Here is a 5,967-nt window from a genome sequence, read left to right as displayed (position 1 = left end):
ATTCCGTTCAAATTTACCTAGTTTATTACCAGTTTTTGCAAAGCTAATAATAAGCAACTTAGCATGTGAACTATGATCATGCGTTCATTTCCTTGGGCGCGAAAAAGCTCAGGAAGAAACGCCGTGTTACGCTCGGAGGAGGGGGGGGTGGCTATACTCAAAAATAGGTTTTATAGGGGGAGGCTCAGCCCCAAGGTTTAACCCCTTATCCTTTTATACCATCATTTTTGACAGAAAGGTACCCCTTCGTATACCTTTTAATGACAAATGGTACCCCTTTCACATACCTACCTAGTTTAGAACTTTGCATCCCTTTTAACTGCTGTAAATACACCGTCTTTGAAGTATGAATAAATCACCAAACCAGAACGTTTTCCGGACTTTTACACAGCTATTAACGCATCTGTTAGCCCGGTCTTTGGGGCCTTTTTACAGACCGAATTGACAGATTTCCCAATCCTTTCATCTACTTCAAATAGTGGAATACCCTTTCATAAACCTTCAGCCTGAAACAGGCACCCCTCTCGAGCGGAGCCTCCCCGTATAGGCTAATATAGGGAGTACCCCCCGGGTGTGTTACTGAGCGTCTGTATGTAGCTTTGTTCCTGACACATGACACTTTATCCCACCGACAGCTTTTAATGACAATTTCAGTGCTTTTAACTTTTAACAAATGCAATTGATGTTTATCGGTTTTCTTCAGTGAATTGTCCACTACAAACATGTAATTTGTACCGTACTGGGAAAAAAAATTTAATTCGATATTCATCAATCAATTAATACATTTTTTTTCTCCACACCTCTCTCTGCTCACATTGAGTGTGCTTTGTTTTCTTTTGACGCGGTGGAAAAAAAAAATTTTTTGGCAATACCGCAGAGCAGGCAATTGGGTATAACCCTGAATTGGAAGCAATCATCGATTATTGTACAAAACGTGCTTCATCCTTCATCCCAATTTTACCCTAATTTATTTCTGCTCGCTTCTCTGTGTGTGCTTTATTCATTTCTATTTTAATTTCTTTGCTGGGTGTAACCGTATCGTGACCACAAAAATATGTGAAAGGTCAGTGAAATACGAACTGGCGTTTGGGACAGGCCATCAAATGATGAAACCGGATACACAAATTTTGCAGTGACCGGTAAATTTTGAATGAGTTAAAAACAGTTGCACACTCGAGAGAGTTTACAAGCACAACAAGGCAGAGCGAAGCGTGGCTGTCTACTGAATACAATCAACCAAGGTTGTGGCACAAACAGATTGTACTATTTGGCGAAGGGAATATTTGGAAAACTCCTTTTCGTTCAGATAAACAACTAATTGGACACAAATTCAGTGTTTCCACAGTTGCTGTGTCTGTCCGTTGGAGATTTCAGCGAGTGAGTAGATTATTGCATGATTTAAACTATGTTAACGCCTCTCAATATTTTATAGCTTTTTAAAATGGTTAGAATAGACTGACAACAGTAGTTTAGAATGGCGATGGCCGGCTTTAAAATGAGTTGTACAGGTTCAGGGCATTGATATATACAGTAAATCAGCATTTCGAAATACTTGCTGTCGTTGACAATATTTAAAGTTTGAAAAAGCTGAAATTAAAGATAGATGGCTGGGTCTAATGACATCAAACGCATCGCATTAATGTTTCCATAGAGTATTAAACTAGAACATTACAAATCTGATGAGTATTGAAAATACTGCCAATTGTGCACTCGCGAGGAACTCGCGCGAGAGGGGTAAGTTCTTCTCTTAGATATTTTCCATTAGATAGGTCGACTACTGTACACCGGTAGGTTTAAGTTTAAGTATTGGTAGGCCTTTATCTCTCCATAAGGGCAAGTTGAACAGGGTGTTACCTTAGTGCGCACGAAAAACTCTTCGGCCCCCGCGTGTCTCGCGCGTTCGCGCGATTAACAAGGTACGCAGCTCATATCCTTTTTACAGATTAACTCTAAGGTACGTGTTCTTGGTTTAGAACCAACACACAGTAAGTGTCTTTCGCTTTTCTCACAATTAATACGTAATAACTAAATTAATAAGCGATCTTGTCGCGATGGCGCTAGCAAAACTAAAAGGACCATTTTCATAGACTGAAAGAGGTATTCAGGTATATGTATATCTGAAGCTTTATAGGTAAACGCTGCTCTTAAGGGTTTGGTTTTCAAGGAACTATAAACTAGACTAGACAGGAAAAGGTATTAATATTAACTAGAGAACATATCAGCGTTTGGACTGGATAAAGAAATGGAACCGGACTCTGCGGTTGGCCTACAATCTTGTATTTAAACCAAGGACTGAGAGGCTAGGATTTGTCGAAGGGGGTTTTCGATGTGACAAAAAAACTGTGACCGTGCTGGGTCTTTGGTGAAGTAAAACGCAAAATTGGCTATATCAACTAATCAACTTTTATTGGTTAAACGAAACTTTTACGATTTGTCGGTGCTAGTTGCACAATTAGCCCAATTTTTTTTAAACGGGTGCGATTTTTAGACCGAATTTTAACTTGGTCACTTCCACTAGATAGCATTAAAGATACAGCGAAGATAAACCTTAGGAAAACTGTAGTAGTGTGTATATGTTGAGACCATGAGGTCTCGCTGAATGAATCGTATCGTCGTGTATAAAACCGGCAGCCGTCGTCATCCGGCTTTCATGAGTGTAAAGCTTAAGATTTGCTATAATCGTCATCAGCATTGAATGAGACAGAACCAGGGTAAACTCTGATCAGTTTAGTGCCTAAGGTTGCATTAGTTTTTCCCACATAGGTGAGATACCCTGTTTTTTTTTTTCTGGGGCGTTTTTGAAGGTATTTCACACCTTTGAACACGTTTTCCCTTTAAGAGTCGCATCAGTTTATCACACCATCGTTATCAGACAAACAACAACTTCCCGCTTCTGCTAACGTAGGGAAAACTGTTTCTCTTTTTCTCTTCAGCTACAAATGGCAAAGAATGCAAAAATGTTTGTGATCGCGTGTATGGTTGTCGCGTGTTTTCTGTCTGCCTCTTCGACGAACCCCATGCAGCAAGCTCTAAACAGCGTCCATTGTGTGGTAAGGGGCTACACGTTCACAGTTCAGGTATTGGTTCTTCACTGCCTTTGTTAATGAGTTATTCATGTACTTTAATTCAGCGTAAATGCGTGCTCATGTTGCCTTTCGTTTGCTTTCTTGAAGCAGTTCTCGTTTCCCGTTTAGAAATTCTGTCGAGCCAGAAGCCGTTCATGGCAACGCATTGTGGTATTGATAATCCTTTCACTGTCAACAAAAGTTCTCAAACTCATTAATAATTCATTAAGAAAATACAAAGGAAATTAATGTTTAATGAGTGTTTGGAAATCGGATGAAACACTGCTTAGTATTTGCATCCTTAATTTCTCCTTCAAAAATGATTTTGTTTGAGAAGAAATATCAAACATTCGACACAGTGTTTCATCACCAGATGAAGCACCTCGAAGTTCGTCAAAAATACTCCGCTGCGCGTCGTATTTTCAACTCTCTTCTCGGTGTTTCATCTGGTGATGAAACACTGCATCTCATGTTTGATATATTACATGAAACACCGAGAAGAGAGTTGAAAATACGACGCGCAGCGGAGTATTTTTGACGAACTTCGAGGTGTTTCATCTGGTGATGAAACACTGTGTCGAATGTTTGATATTTCTTCTCAAACAAAATCATTTTTGAAGGAGAAATTAAGGATGCAAATACTAAGCAGTGTTTCATCCGATTTCCAAACACTCATTAAACATTAATTTCCTTTGTATTTTCTTAATGAATTATTAATGAGTTTGAGAACTGGTGATGAAACACTGCATCTCATGTTTGATATATTACTTCAAGTAGTGTCAGCACCAATATTAGCTAGATTTAGAATCACATTTCAGTAAGGCAAACGTTAATTCAAGTTGACGATTTCTCAATACAGAAAATGAGCAGATGAAAACTGTGCCGAACTAATTCTTATGTGGATTAAACTGGCGTGGTCGTGAAACATCTAATTTTTGTTGAAGCTGTAATGAACAGTGTGAAACGACAGATAAATGGAAACTTGGTCGCGTGGTACAAATCGATGTTTGCCGTTTTTTAAATATTCTATTATCTTCTAAAATCTGACTAAAAAACCAATAGCATCACGAAAAGTACTGCTGAAGCCGTTTCAAATGAAAAGTCACACCTTAACGTTGTCTACGGACTCCAGACAGGTCTACATGACTGCTAAACAATAGCCCGAAGGAATGTCTGCGTGTATTAATATACTGAGAAGCTATGATTCCAGGATTCTTTAAAATCTGCTCACTACACATTCCCAGAATCCTTATTAACCAGGCCCCAGTTGTTCCTAAGGTGGATAGCGCTATCCATCGGATAAATCACTATCCAGTGGATATGTACTAGAGACACTAATTGCGCTATCCACTGCTGGATAGAGATTTAGCTGGTGGATTGTGCTATCCACCTTTTGAACTGGAGCCAGACCGGCTTTCCATATACAATAGTCCTTTATATCATGTTGTTAAACAAAACCCGTCACTAATGATAATTAATTCAAAAAACATCGGGAAAAGTTTAAAAACGCTGCAGAAATTGTGTCCCTTCCACACTGATTCAGTTTAATTTGAGAACGCATTTTTTTCTCTTCAGTTTTGACCAACGACGGATACAATTTTTTTATATATATACTTATCCGGAAAATTTCATCTGGAAAGGCAAAGCTGCTAAAAAAAATACAGATTAGCGTTCGGAAAAGTCCCGATTTCTCTAGTCACAATTTAAGTCTGACATGTATTTGAAATCGTGCTTGAAAAATCGCGAATCTCTTGGGCCTTTCTGATTTTTCTTCACCACCTGCTGTATACTCCATGCTTTTGAAATGAAAATGTTCTTAATCTCTTTTTTTTTCTTGGTTTCCTGTTAGGTCGTAGGATGTCAGCAGCGCTCAGTCACAGTCAATACCTGTCTAGGGACCTGCCTGTCATTTTCGACGCCATCAGGTTTAACCGGAACCAAATATCATCAAGTGAAATCTTGCACATGTTGCCAGCCTATAAGAACCGAGAAAGTGGACGTGGGGCTCTGGTGCCAAGACAACGCCGATCCCTCCAAAATGGTGCCGTATTATCATCCCATCGAGACTGTTACCGAGTGCGCATGCGCGTCTTGTTGATTTGACTAAACTTAACTATTGCAGTCGCCTTTCTGAGTGAGAAGCGTTCTCATGGACAAAATTAGCCGTAATCAGTCACGCAACTGTCTACTTTCGTGGAGCAAGAAGGTTGCGGTGCGATTGTCATGGTTTAAGATAAAAAAAAATTGGAATGTACATTGTTTTTGATTCCAACAAAAAGTGTAATAATTTATAGACAAGTGTAGTTATTTTGTTAAATTTTTGAAAAAGATCTTCTCAAAAGTAGAAAAGAGTTTGACGAACTAGGGATGTGAATTTTGTAGTTCATACAACTAGTGAACAAATAACATGACCATGACATTGTACATCAAATAATAAGTATAAGACAATATTTTGTTTTCAAAACGGTCTTGATATGTTTTCGAATAAATTGCGTCGCTTATCGAGTAATATACGACTCATATTCACGAAGAAAGTCGTTTGTGGAAAACAAGGACGTGAAGGTCAGCGCCATAAATATGCAGTCCTTCTTTTTTTAACCTGCGATCAGGTGTTTTTTTTTTTTTTTTCGGAGAAAGCGCGAAAGTAGGCGGACGGGGAAAGAGTATAAAAAGAACGCGCCTTTTTCCATTCGTCTCCCAAACAAAAGGGAAGGAGGGCCGCCTGATAGCAGGTTATGTTTTCTTTCGAAAACAGTTTGCTTGCCATGTTTGGTAAAAAGAGAACGGGCTTTATCACGATACGTCATATGGTACAAAAAGAACAAAAATAAATATATATATACCTTGCTGGATGGCAAATGACCAGTGGGAGCTTGAAAAATAAGGACTTAGCTTTTTGAAT

At 38.9% G+C, this 5,967-nt stretch overlaps 1 long non-coding RNA gene across 1 annotated transcript; it reads left to right on the top strand.

The window, feature by feature from the left end:
* The first annotated feature begins 1,141 nt into the window (after positions 1 to 1,141).
* LOC140924471 (uncharacterized) lies at positions 1,142 to 5,314 on the top strand. Its single transcript, XR_012164288.1, has 3 exons — positions 1,142 to 1,377; positions 2,934 to 3,077; positions 4,915 to 5,314. It is a non-coding gene; the product is annotated as an uncharacterized lncRNA (long non-coding RNA).
* Positions 5,315 to 5,967: the final 653 nt, after the last annotated feature.

The sequence above is a fragment of the Porites lutea genome, chromosome 14 (genome assembly GCF_958299795.1).
Source record: "Porites lutea chromosome 14, jaPorLute2.1, whole genome shotgun sequence".
NCBI classification, from domain to species: domain Eukaryota; kingdom Metazoa; phylum Cnidaria; class Anthozoa; order Scleractinia; family Poritidae; genus Porites; species Porites lutea.
This window is presented reverse-complemented; position numbering and strand designations above follow the sequence as displayed.